The sequence below is a fragment of the Myotis lucifugus genome, unplaced genomic scaffold (assembly GCF_000147115.1).
Source record: "Myotis lucifugus unplaced genomic scaffold, Myoluc2.0 scaffold_32, whole genome shotgun sequence".
Classification (NCBI taxonomy): Eukaryota; Metazoa; Chordata; class Mammalia; order Chiroptera; family Vespertilionidae; genus Myotis; species Myotis lucifugus.
Window position 1 is genome coordinate 345,904 of NW_005871080.1, and position 14,299 is coordinate 360,202.

General features: G+C 45.7%; 1 protein-coding gene across 1 annotated transcript in view; it reads right to left on the minus strand.

The window, feature by feature from the left end:
• Positions 1-13,032: 13,032 nt before the first annotated feature.
• KIF5C (kinesin family member 5C) overlaps positions 13,033-14,299 on the minus strand; it is a 138,893-nt gene continuing 137,626 nt past the window's right edge. The window contains exon 26 of the mRNA XM_023752413.1: positions 13,033-13,256. The gene's annotated coding sequence lies outside the window, so the exon portion shown is untranslated. The remainder of the gene's footprint in view (positions 13,257-14,299) is intronic.

The following is a 14,299-nucleotide window of genomic DNA, read 5'->3' on the forward strand; positions in this document are numbered from 1 at the left end:
TGTGGTATGACTGGCATGTTTACTTGTTCTAAACCCACAGCACTAAAATGAGACCCTATTCACCTTCACGATGGGGGGAGGGGAGGGAGGGGCAGTGATTACCAGCAGAGCTCCCTGAGCAGCCTCCTCCACGGCCTCACACAGACCCGGGGATGAGAGAACCCAACCAGTGCCACTCAGACCCCTGGTGGAGCGAGCTGAGATGGGGCAAGAGAACCCTGCTTTATTTTTCGCTTAAGAAGTAGGGGGATATAGGCTATGTACTCAAACAAGCAACCAGAGATAATGTCCTAAAGAGAAAAAAGTCAACATGGATCATGATCAGTTGAATTCTCACTACACAGTCTGAAGTGTCTGCCTCACGTCTAAGTTTATGTTACTTATGGAAAAGCTTCTGACAACTGTGCGGCCACTCAGCCTTGCTTTGGGAGCCCCCCACCCCCCACTATGAGGCATCCTCTTTCATTACCGGTTCCATGATTCTTGCCTAGATACAGCTGATGGCTTAAAGGGACTCACACAATGATGTCTCAGAGTCCAATCACAGGAGGAAACAGAAAAGTTGTGAAGCTATAAAACTTTATATCAATTCTTCACAAAAGCATTTTTTGAGGCATTACACACACACACACACACACACACACACACACACGCATCATTCTGAAGTGGTTACTACCTGCAGAGCGCACACCTTGGGACCAGACCACCTGGTTTTGAGTCTTGCCTCCCCCTCCTCGTCCTAGCTGTGAGACCTTGGGCAAGTTACTTAACTTCTCTGTGCCCGTTTCCTCCCGGGCAAAGCGGAGATAATGGTGCCGACCTCGTGGGTTTATTAGGAGGATTAGCTGGATTAATACATGTAAAGCACTTAAAACAGTGTCTGGCACCCAGCCAGAACAGTCTCGCATGAATTGTTGGTTACCGCTTTCTGAGCATGAGGAGGTTCTGGTGCTGCTTCATGTCGTTCAAAACAAGTTTGCCAATGGCTCTAATTTCATGTGTACGTTCTGAAGGGGTAAAGCACGGCTGTAGGAATCACTTGCAGTCTGAGCATGGAGAAGGGAAGGGTTTGGAGGGTGCTGAGCAGGGAGGAGCTCCAAAACAGAAGCACTGCGTTGACCTGCAAGTCTATGATTTTGAGCCCGACGAACTGCACAGAAAATGGTGTTTTCTGTGCCAAAGGGAAAGTAAAAATCCCGTGGCTCAGGGTGCCTTTTGCCAAATGAGCCCACATTTTCATCTGATGTGTCACCCAAGAGATTCCTCCTCCTCCTGTTATTTTATTATGTACATAAGACACAAGATGAAACCTGTCACAAGTGCTAGAATTAAACCTGCCAATGCACACATGTCACCGGTAATTGCCTTAGCAGATTACAGCTTCAGTTCCACCTTCTCCCAGAGGCCCCAGCCCTGGACTTCCGAGGCGCAGCCCCCACCCCGTGCAGCGCGCGGCTGACAGAGCCCTGGGAACAGCGCAAGCCTGCAGCTCTGGGGCCTGTGGGCATTTCCCATGACATTGAACCCTGCCTTGTAATTGGGTTCTGGCAGGGGACTGCCTTCCCATTTTAAATAAGCAGGCTTGGGCCTAAAAACTCATCCATCCCATTTGTAGTTTTACTACATAAGTCACCTTTAACAACTTGGTATCTGGGAACTGACTCTTCCAAGTGCTTTAGCATTTGGAAGATGGGTAAGACATCATAAAAGCACATTATGCGCATTGCCCTCAATCCCACTTATAAAATGTTCATTTGGCACCCATCCTTCCCACTTGTAATTGATTAAAGCAGTATACTGCCTGGCTTGCATGCAACATTAACCAAATCAAGAACGAGAGGCTCCCAGCATCCCCTCGAGATCTCAGCACTGCACATTAATACTAATAATCAGTAGGTTAAACAGAAATACAAACACCCAACCCTTCTCCAAAGATGCCAGTGATCTTTCAACATATACAGGGCTCCACTGCATTAGCTGAAGAATGCCAATGCTCCAAAACGTATTATTAGAGTAAGTGCCCTTCTCGGGCAAGAAGAGGTTCGGCTAAGACACTGGTGTGTCTCCTGAGCTTTAACTCAATCCTGCTTTAACACAAAGTTAACACGTTTATTTACATCAATCGCTATCGCTTGAGTGCTGAGGGGACACGTGTCAGGTTTTCTTGGTTTTTCAATGAAAAAAAAATTTAAAACCAGATATTCAGCCTAAGCAAAAGGCAAAAAGGCCAAGGCTGACTCTGGTCGTGCGCTGAACTTGAGCTCCAGGTCACTGAAATGAATTTCTCTGAAGCCAGAAAATGGCTCACACAAACACTGGCATTGGACTCAAATAAAGGAAAACAGACCAGCCAAAGTTTAAGTCAAGTTTATTTTCCACTTTTAGTATTTTTCAAATTATACAACATGCAGTCTGCCAGAGTATCCATACGTCTTCATTTTAGAACCCAGAAGAAACCAACATTTTCCATGGGCCAGGGGAGGGTTACTTCCAGATTTTTTGTTACATGTACTATATTACAGCATCGTTACTTGATATAAACTGCATTCTCCCCTTCATACCACCAAGTTTGCCCACAGTTTTTAAAATGAAAGCTACTGTACAGATACACAGAGCCCAGCAATCATACATCTGCAGTACACACTACATACTTTACAAACTAGACATGAGTAATTCTACTGATGCCCTCTTCCCCTCACCTCCACACCCAACGGAAACTGGTTAAGACGGATACATAACCTGCCATGTACAGTCCGACTCCACAGAGCAGTGCTCCCTGGCCCTTGCCCATAATATTTCTAAAAAGTCTAAGTTGAATGTTAAATGAAGCTGTTGTAGTCTATGATGGTTCCTTCAACTTGTTCAAGATATGCAGGGTGAGCCAACGAAGGGAATGAAGTGAACATGCCTCGCCAATGAAAAACTTCCCCAACGTGTCTTCTGTGCTGCTAAAAACATGCACTGCAAAGAGGGGACTGTTGAGAGCTTTGATTTGCTTTCAGTTGCTCCTGCAGGAAAGGAGAACCCATAGCTCCTCCTTGAGTCCTGGTGACGGCTTGGTCTGGCCTTGGGCAGGAGTATCAGTTTCTTGTGTGAACTTAGGGCTTCAAAATACATTAGATGCTACGTTCTAGACAGACATTCTTATTTCTCCATTTATCCCAATATTTCTATGAAGCTTAATTTAATCGTATGATACTATTTCCTTTAAAACCCTTAATCTACACTTAATGTTCTCCTTACCACTCGCCATTCAACAAAAGCCAACTGTACAGTGTTTAAAGAGATGATGCGCTTGTACAGAAGTCTCTGGTAAGTGACCAGAACACATTTGGCATTAATATAGTTTAGTCTCCAACCATACATCTGATATCCCCAACAGCATTCCTCTAAATTAACAATCCACTATCCTGCAAGTAGATAAACCACCTAGTATTCTCTTCAAGAATCAGAGTAAACATTCAAGAAGTAGCATGAAATATAAAATTATTTAAAGAAAAGCACACGTGCACATGTACACACACACACTCCACAAACACACCACTTACACACACACACACACACACACACACACACACTAGCAAAAAGCAGCATACAACCAATATATAACCATAGGCTTGACCTTCAGAAGTGTGGCTTTTTACATTTAGAATCCAAGTGTAATGGAGCAATAGTCTAAAAAAATTAAAGTTGCATACATGTGGCTTTCTAAACAAATGGACTACAGAATAGATGATCTCAAAATTAGCTTATTAATAAAGTAATACTTAAGAATCTGCTTGAACGTACTGTATGATCCATTCCAATAATCTGCCTGTTGGTCGCAGTGAGGAAACTTAGTTTCGAGGTCCTATAAAGATCAAAGCTAGGTGAACTGACTGGCTGATCAGCAACTAGCGGAAGTATCTTTAAGAGACATCAAAGCCAACTTTCTCTGTGAATAAAAGTGAAGTGAATTCTGTGAGTCCCTTGTGGAGATCAAGAAATACGGAACTACAAGTGACTGTTTCTTTGAAACATGAAAGGGCCATGCAATTCTTTAGAAGTAGAAAAGGGGTACCCAGGAAAAAATTACCTTGGAAAAAAACCAAAATAATCTATTAACAAGAGAGCCAAAAATAAATTATTGACCTTGGTTTAATTTCCAAACACAAAGTAATACAGTTGCATAACAGACAGTAGTGGTATGACAATTAGTAATTGGTAATCTTCTCAAAGACCAATGTTTTAGCATCTAAAATCAGAGGCAAGGTTATAAATATGGCATATGTTATCACCTGGTAAGGGCTGCAAAACCTGTCCTACAAGGACCCTACTATCAGATTGCAAATAGCAATTGGGCAGTTTATACTGCACGAGTGCTGGCAACAACATAAGAAAATCAAACAGAAGAATTTTAAAGATGCAAAATTGTCATCTTTTTCAAATAAATACTTCAGGTAGAATTCATCCTCTTCTCGCCTTACTCCTCTCACCCCCAAAACAAAACACACACAAACAAAAAGCAACATTTAACAAATAAATTAAATAAAGCAGCTTTGCTTTGTTAGGAAATTTTATACAGGATTTTGGAGGTGAATTCAGTCCTTAGTGCTTTCTTCTCTCTCTCTCTCTCTCTCTCTCTCACACACACACACACACACACACACACACACACACACGCACACGCACACGCACCTTGAACAATCTTCTGTCCACACAGCCACTAGAAAGCCCAACGTCTCCCCCACACATTTCATTCTGGGGTGACAGCAGCAGGGCAGTGCCAGCTCGCTCCTTTTGGGCAGGCACAGTAGCAGGAGGACGGGTGCCTTCACCGAGTTTGGTTGGTTGTCATGGACTTATCCTCAAATGTGTCAAAATAGTAGCAGCACAGAAGAACAACTTAATTGAATCCTTGTCATTTTCCCTGAAAACTTTACTACTTGGAAATCCATCATGTTCATATGCACACCAGGGAGAGTTGATTCAGTTTAGATTCATGTATCTGAATATAGCAACAGGTATATATTTTTTAAAATCCATCCATATTGATTTCTTCTAATTCTGCCTAAGAAGATAAAACCTATATTTGATGCCAGAAAGAGGACCTAAACAGTCAGAATGATGAGTTAAAATAACTTATTTGTGGCAACTTATTCATAGGCACAAAAATTTGCCCATTACACTCTCCCCGGGGCTTCCTCTTCAACTGCTGAATGATCCTGGATTTCGGCAGCAATACCCCCTCGAGGCTTCAGATGGTTCCCTAGAGAAAGAGGCCATCCAGATGCCATTCCAGGTGGATCAGGGCGAAGGGGGCAACCCCACTTCCACTCATCCAACTCTGCGGCATTTCCAGCGCTTCTGAGGGAGTGATGCTCACACCGGGCTGGCTGAGACTCGTCGCTGCCGGTTCAATAGCAAACAACTCAGAGGTGAATTTTATGACTTTTCACGTTCACAGAGATGTGTTTGAATGAACAAATTCTACATTGCTGCTGTCAGATTGTTTTTCTGCCTTGAAGAAATTTGCTTTGCATTTTAACGGATGTCATACTAAAAGGTGTACTTTACAGATCCAAAGATGTGACCAGGGTATTCAAAATGCTTCCTAGGAGTAATTTGTTTTGGAAAAGTGTTCAGAATGAAAATTTTGAACCCTATAGCAGCACTTTGTTTGTTCCCTAAAAATATAAAGTGTCTATTTTACAGGAAACCAGACAGTTTCAGCAGAGTGTGATCACCTGCCTCCACGGCACTTGGTTGTCCCCCCGCACCCCCTGAATGGCAAGTTAGGGCGTTTGCTGGACAGTGCAGGGGCCGCCCAAGACCACCGAGGCCCGAGGCCCGAGGCCCGAGGCCGAGTCCGCAGCGGTGGTTCCCAGGAGTGAGTGGATCTTCTGTAATCACCCCTTCAGATTTCTCAGGAAGAGAGCGGTCCAAGCACACGTCTGCACACAGAACTTCTACACAGCTCAAATACCTGAAACGGGTGTACACAGATGGCTGGGTAAGCAAGTGGGGGAAAAAAGTGTATAGGAGAGGGATGGGGGGGCGAGGTGGGGGGGCGGGGCGGGGGAAGGAATTGGTGATTAATTTCGTCCTTGACATGCTATGTGGAGAGTCAGATCTGTTGAAAGAGAACAAAAGAGAGAACACAGGTGTTAGAAGACACAATGGAAATTCACTCCTCAGCAAAAAAAAAAAAAAATTGTTTATAGTTCTAGACATTTCGACCAGAGATGTCTAATAGAAATACCATGCGAGCCACCTAATTTTAGTTTTTGAGTGGCCACATTAAAAAGTAAAGAGAAATAGGTAAAATTAATTTTAATAATGTAAGATTTCCTTTAACCCAATAATTCAATATATTATCCTTTCAATATGTAAGCAGCATTCCGTGGCGATGTTGTACACGACGACATTATCACTGAGATGTTTCACAGTCCTTCTCCCGGTGTGTGCAATCCTCTGTATACCTGGCCCCTTCAGCACACCTCCGTTTGCACTTGACCACATTGCACGTGCTCAGTCACGCGTGGCCAGTGGCCAGTGGATTGGACAGCACAGCCTCTACTTACTGCTCTAGATTTAAGTGTGTAGCCCTAAAACATTCTCTCCCAAAAGCCACCGTCTATTGAAACTATAGATATTCAGAGAAACAGGAGGCACTTCCTCATTTCCGGGGGAACTCACACACCACTTCTCACCTGCCAGCACCTGGGGTCCCAAAGCAGGTCAGACACAGCCCCGACCTCAGGCTCTCTCGCCAAGACAGGGGTTCCCAGTCCTGAGAGGGATGCTTCCCCTGCCTGGGGTGATGGCTAGGCAGTGGAGCACCCGTGATTTCACTCCACTCGCCACCGGATGCTCGTCAGGTCTCCAGGATGGAAGTCTGGGCTGGTCCCGACCCAGAGGCCAGCCCTTGCACCAACGCCCGTGAGCTCAGCTTTCAAGAAGAAACTGAAGGGCGGCTTCCTCACCCCGGCTGGAAGCCCCGGACTGTCTGTGATCTTGCCTGTGAGTTTTGGGCAGAACTCATGGTGGATGTTGGGAGGGTTGGGAGGGGAGAGAGAGAGGAATGGGAGCCTCATCCCTGTGGGAACTACCTGGCACAGGAAATGTGAGACACTAAGAAAACCCAACTGCTCTTAGGATAAGCAGGAGCAGAAGAAAATGGAAATCGTGTAGAAGGGGGAAAAGACTTACAAAGAACTCCACAGCCTAACAAATACTGCTTTCTGTTTTTGCCTCTAGAAAGCTGTAACCAAATTTAGTGCTCGACTGTGGTAAGTATCTCGGATTCCTGCGATAATGCTCTCTTCTTCGCTAACCTTTTTCTCTCCTCTCCCCTGATTTATAAGTTATAATAATGTAAGCAACCTCACATATTTTGTATAAATAAGCAGGATATAAATTATAAATAAGAGGCAAAATCAGGGCATGGAAAGGGATTATAAAAGCAGATAAGATCCAAGTGCAGAGAAAAAAACCTGCGAGAAATATAGAATAAAAACTGAATAGGAAAAACAAAGCGAGAGAGAGAGAGAGAGAGAGAGAGAGAGAGAGAGAGAGAACACAGATTCCTTTTAAGAAGATCGCCTCCTCGCTGACACAGAAGACACCCGGGGAGCTTATCTGTTAAGTACCTCTCTTGCTCCAACAGTATAATCATAGCGATTACAAAGCTCCCAATTAAAAGTGGTTTGAACAGCCTTGTGGGGTGAGGCTCACACCGTGTTTAGAATCACAGAGAGGTTTTTCTTAGGGAAGAGCATCTTCAATGGCTAGCCTTTCTGCTGAGATGTGTGCTCGCCCATGTTAGGACCAGAAATGGGAAACCTCTGAAATCTCGGTCATAGTTGTCACTTAAACCCATTGAGCTGAAAACCAGTAGCCCGGGCATGCTTTCTGAGCACCACACTGAACGCTCCCCACTCCCACCCCCGTTCCTTTCTCCAAAACTATCCCAGAACCACTGATGGGTCCCCGTCAGGTGAGATGGTCTTCCTGCGTGCCTGGAGGCAGGGAGGTGACGAGCACATACCTTAAACTGTAGGATTATGGCTTAACGTGACGATCGCAGGCAAGCCATGTTGACAGAGCCAAACGTTAGACACACAGACTCAACGGGGCGCCTCAGTAACTGCAGCAGACCATGAAGGGGCACGGTTTCCACGAGGCCTTTCATGAAATCCCCGCTCCCACCACGTGCAAGATTCAGCACGTTTGGCTAATAGCTCAGAAGGAACGGGGCGGGGGGGCGGGGGGGCCACAGAGCAGCCCAGTCACCTCCAGGAGGGCGAGAGAGAACTGAGATGGTGACAGGTGGCCAAAAGGAAAACACAGAAAACACAGGCCCGCGACCAAGAAAAGGCCCTTCATTAGGAAGAGGCTGCTCTTCGCCCTGAGTCAGGCAGCCTTTCCAGCAGGCCCAAGAAAAACATACTCCGCTAGGATACTCCCATCTCCTCCCAACTAGCTGGATGCTCAGGTCCTCGGGTAAATTTAGGAGAAAAATGGATATAACTTATAAAGGTAAACGGTTAGTCTCAGGGGAAGGTGTTTCTGACTGTTGTCATCAGAGAGGGGCCATTAAGGCAGGCTGGTGAACCCTGAGGCCATTTAAAACCCAGTTCTGCCAACTCTGAGATGGTTCAGATCGTCATCCACTCACATGCATTCATTCACTCATTCATTCATTCATTCATTCATAGCAGCATACTGGACCAAGTGACCAGGGTGGACTGTCCCTAGGTCTCTGCCAAACTAGAGATGGTGATTCAGAATGGCAGCGTGTGACCAGATTTAGAAGGAAATGAAACCACCTTCTTTAGAAGAGGTGGGGAAGGCTGAAGAAAGAAGCTAATTATATAAGGATTTTTGCAAGAAGTATTTAGAGACACCCCCCCCCCAACTTTAGCTTTTGCAATTGCTTGCAGTGGATTTACACTTAATCCAAACAGTACATAGTCTTAAATTCTCTTTTGCCTTTCTACAATTCGATCCCACGTTATAAGAATTACCGATCGTACTTTCCGCATCACAACTGAATACAAGTGGATTTATCTCACAGGAGCACTAGTGCAATCTGCTGGGGAGGAACAATTTCAGTTGCTCTGAATTTATAACTGAGAAACACGGCATTGGGAAGAATTCAAGTAGAGCAGCCCACTGCCCTGTGGATGAAACGAGGACTTCTCTCCCAGGTCCTCCTGAGGCCTCCGAATCCGCAGCGCCAGACTCATGCACCGCAGCAGTGCCCCTGCAGCTACTTCTGTCCTCCCCCTCAACAGTCCTGCCTCCTCTATTCTCTCCAGGCCTGTCCCACAACCAAACACTGGCTCCTATTGTGACGGGTAACTTGTGCCAGGGACTCTGAGACTGTCTCTCTTCCTTCACTCCATCTCATTCAATTCCCAGAGCAAACCTGTGAGGACAGGACTATGAGCAAAATTCTCCTGGGTCATAGTTTTCCTAGTTGTTAAATGGCCAAGAATCTTGTCTGCAGTGACAAGGCTGCGTTTTCTTCATGTAATTCAACCAAAACAACACTGCAGCAGACAGGACGCAGAGGCAGACAGGAGCACCCAGCTGCCATTTCTTAAGCCAAATTGTAGAGATTTGTAAAACAATGCCAGTCTGCTGAATTTTTTTGTTTTGGAAAATAATTATTTTTCATTAAAAATGGCATTTCTGTTAACAATAGTAACATTTCAAATTTTGGGTGTGTTTTTTTTGTTGTTGTTTGTTTTATTTCAGAGAGGAAGGGAGAGAGATAGAAACATCAATGATGAGAGAGAATCATTGATTGGCTGCCTCCTGCACACCCCACACCATGGATGGAGCTCACAACCCGGGCATGTGCCCCAACTGGGAATTGAACCGTGACCTCCTGGTCTCTAGGTCTACGCTCTACCACTGAGCCATGCTGGCCGGGCTAAAGTTTTTGTTTTAATTTCCAATACAAAACATATCAATAGATATAACCTACAAATATAAAAGCTCTTTGATGTCATTGGTACTTTTTAAGAACATAAAGGGTCCCAAAGGCAGGAAGTTTGAGAACCACTGCACAGCAGATCAGAGGCCTCAGTTCAGGATCTGCCCCCGACAAGCTGTGGATCTTGACGGCTCACTCTGCTTGTCAGGAGGCACAAGGTAGGACGAGACCGGACTAGACAATGACGATGATGTGGTGAACACGGTGCTTGCTCTGTGCCAGGCCTCTGCTAAGCGCTCTGTAGCATGCATCCATGCATTTAGTCCTCACAGCCTCCTGTCGGTAGGCAGTGACACGGGTCGCTTTCTACAGAGGACACTGAGGAACACAGAGATGAAGTAACTTGCCCGGTGTGTGGTCACGCTGGGATGCAACCCCAGGCAGTGCACCTCCAGTCCCTGAGCCCACAACCACCCCGCTGCCCTGCCTGCAGCAAAGAGGAGCCCTGCGCGCACAATCTCGTGACTCAGTCTTTCATTGCTAGGGCTGTCGCAGCAGCAAGGTGAATGGCCCAGTGGATTAGATGTAGGTTGTATGTGACTTAAGGACACCATGGGACCTGCTGTGGGTGAGGCTTCTTGGCTTCACTGCTTTGTTGGGCTAGATCTGAAAGCAAGTCCCTGCCTACCCTGCATACGTGGAGTGAACCTGGTGCATCTAATATTTATATATAATATTTTTAATTTGTGATTGAGCGTCAAAACCAGGAGAAAGGTCAAGGTGAACCCTAATAACGGCACAAGATAGGTTGGATCCAGGTATCCTGAACAGAGACAAGAGTAACAAGAAAAGACAGATTGAGTCAGAAAAGTCAATAGAGTGTAAGTGAGTAAGTGCCAGCTTGGGAGCTCGCCCTGAACCTGAGGATTTACCAAGGACCAAATAGGAAGGGCCTTGCTGCTCCAGCAGCCAGGGGCTTAAAGAGAACCCCATTCTGCCTGTGGAGTGGGGGTCAGAGAAATTGGAACTTTCTCAGTTCAAAGAAAGTAGAGCCAGAGGCCCAAGTGGGCTTTAGTAGTGGGTAGTGAATGTGGGGAAATGGCGGGGGGCATTTAAAGCACAGGAAATCTGAGGTTTAATGTTAGGCTAGAAAATGTACCCTTAGAATTTCCCTCTAAGGGTACAGCTCACTGTGACAAGACTTCTTGTAGTAGAAAGTCATTTGCACATTCTCAAGTCTGGGCCAAGTGTGACAGGCTAAAGATCCTGGAGCAGGCACACGGGCAACACAGGGTCCAACATCTCAGGCCCTTGGTCACAGCTGACTGGTGGGGCAGCAAAAGCCCACAGATCTTGGCTATGTGTCTGCTTCATCCCATCATGTAAGAAGTTAAAGACATTACTTTTATTAACAAAACCGTATATCTATATATATAAAAGGCTAATATGCTAAGTGTCCAATTGTCCAACTGGTCACTATGACACGCACTGACCACCAGGGGGCAGATGCTCAATGCAGGAGCTGCATGATGCACACTGGCCATTTACAGAGAAACGGCACTGCAGACCTGGCACCAACAAAGCAACCCTCAGCTTCCCCCAAGTGAGACACAGGCCCTGCCACCACCTAGGAGTGACAGCCCACCAAATCACGGCTGACCCTGCCGAGACCCCATGGCACAAAATGCAGCCCACAGCCCAGCCCAGCCCAGAAACGGTGGCTATGGCCGCCGGGTAATGACATCACGTAGCAACACCCAGCTTCTTCTCCCTAGTGACTAGCCTTCTTGCAGTTTCTTCAGCCCAGGAACACGACTTGCTTTATAGCCAGATGCAAATATTTTACACTTTAACCAAATGTCTGTGAAGCGTTTTCCCGTGCCTCATCTCATTTGATCCTCACAGAAGTCCTGGGGTAGGTAGATAGGAGACTCGGTAGAATCCTATTTTCTTTTCATTAGCCGGAAAACAGAGATTTAGAAAGCTTAGAAACTTGACCCAACTAAAAAGAAGTAAGAAATGGTGGACCTTGAAAATGACTTTAGGTTTTCTCACTGTCCAGAATATAGTCAAACACTGCTGCAGTTAAATATTTTACCCTTTGTTCTCCCTGTGTGATCTACAACAATAATCTGATTCATGTTGATATTTACTGCTGTGTGGCTCACAATTACCTGAAAGAGAAGTTGGGGTGCTTCACTGGGTTGAAAAAAGTTTAGCTAAATCATAAAGCAGGTCTAATTAAGCAAGTTTTATCCTATATAATAAAAGCATAGTATGCAAATTGTCCCCTCAACTGGGAGTACATCTGAGAGTTTGACTAGGGGGCGGGGCCGGCTGGGGGAAGGGAGGGAGGCCCCAGTGGTGGCAGGCAGCCAGGGGAAGGGAGGCCCCGGTGTGCGAATTTCGTGCACTGGGCCTCTAGTTCTATATATATAAAAGGCTAAGTTGACTCACGCATGCATGATACATATAAAGCTCTCGCTGGCGCCAATTGCACACATGTGTTTCCATCTGTCATTGTTGATCATGAATTTGGTTGACACTTCTATTATAAAGGAAGGGCAGGTAGTGATACTAAAATATTTTTTCTAATTAATTTCCTTTTAATGTGCACGAAACTGTGCACTGGGCCATTAGTTCATAATAAAGGCCTGAAGCAGTGACACCTGAAGCAGGTAAAGCCACCTGCAGTGACTGTCACTGGTCCTGGGAAAGGCGCACCCAGGCTCCTCCGATGGCTCTTCATAGTCACGCCCCCTGGGTGGCCCTGCCATAAACCGCAGAAGTCCTTTTCCAGGGCCGTTTTCTTTATGCTTCAAAACATGAAAAACACCGTCTACAAATGCGAATTGCTTCTTCAAATGTCCTAGAAGAGCCCCATTGGGTCCCTTCTGACTCTACTGCTGTGATTTTACCAAATAAATGTTAATAGAAGTTTATCAAAACTTTATTAAATAGGACATGGTTTCTAGACTTAATATGGTTTTAATAAAAGTGCAGTCCTCAAATCAGGCTCTTCCTCTATATCAGCACCGTGAGAGGCATCCTGGGTCTTTGGTTAATTTTATAATATTTCCACTTCTATGTTTATCTTACCACAGACATCTGAAGCATCACTCTGTGCTACTGCAGACGGTCCCGCCGACCGCCTCGTGGCTGGCATCCTGTGCAAGCCCACACTCGCCCTCTGCTCTGCCCAAGTTGGTGCTACTCCTCGCGACTTCAACTGTCTTCATCTAAAGGGGAGGAGCTGCACTCTGCAGGAAAATGATGTGTTCCAGCCCCGGAAGACGGAATGACCCGCAGGCATGCTCTGATTCTGCGGTGGCTTTAACAGTGAAAGGGGGAGGAAGAGTTGAGTCACGTCATGACACACGGAAGCAGTACAGGCGTGCCACACACTCAAAGTCACCGCACTGCACCTGGCTCTTCATGCTCAGCAGGATCATCTTTCTTTCAGTTATATTAACTTTGGTGATTTAGAGTTTTGATTTGTGGCTTCATTTTAATGTACCTTCTAAATTTGTTTTGACTTGACGGTTGTGTAAGATCTGTAAGTATAAGGAGTGTATAGTGTTTTAAATTTTCAAATATTGACATGGTGTACTAAAATAACTTAAACTCTGGGACTGTGTGAGAATTTTATTTCTTTAAAAGTACTCTACTTACTATTCAAGTTTGAGAAATAATGGTCCAAACAGGAAAACCAAAAGAACACCATTCTGCCACAAAACCTTTCAGAAAACAGCGGTTTCAGCAATGCCCCACTGGCGCCATCTGGTGGACATATTTGAACAAGTGCCCACTGGCTTGTTAAAGCGTGGCCGGGAAAGGAAGACAACTGCAGGGCCCTCAGAACCAGGGGGCTAGACAAGTATTCCAGTGCTGCTACGTTAAATGTGGGGCCTCGAATAATGCCTGAGAGGCCTATCTCACACCTCGTCTCCAGCTCGCAACTCCCACCTCCCTCTCAGCCGATATCCTGGCTTACCTGCAAGAAAAGGCATGCACTAAGAGAGCCCTTTTACCTCCCAGTGTCACCTCTGCTCTGGACCCAATACTCCGTACCTGTAATGCTCCTACATTTTCCATGTCCCCCTTGCAGCTGGATCAACACCATCCACATACAGATAAGCTGCAATAGCTCCCATCTTAAAAAAGAAATGCAAACCCCTTCTTAACCCCACATCCTCCATTCCTCTGCCCATTCAAATAAAACTTGTCTGGCCAGCATGGCTCAATGGTTGAGCATTGACCTATGAACCAGGAGGTCCTGACAGGATTCCAGGTCAGGACCTGGAATGCCCGAATTTCGGGCTCAATCCCCAGTGTGGGGCGTGCAGAAGGCAGCTGATCAATGATTCTCATCAC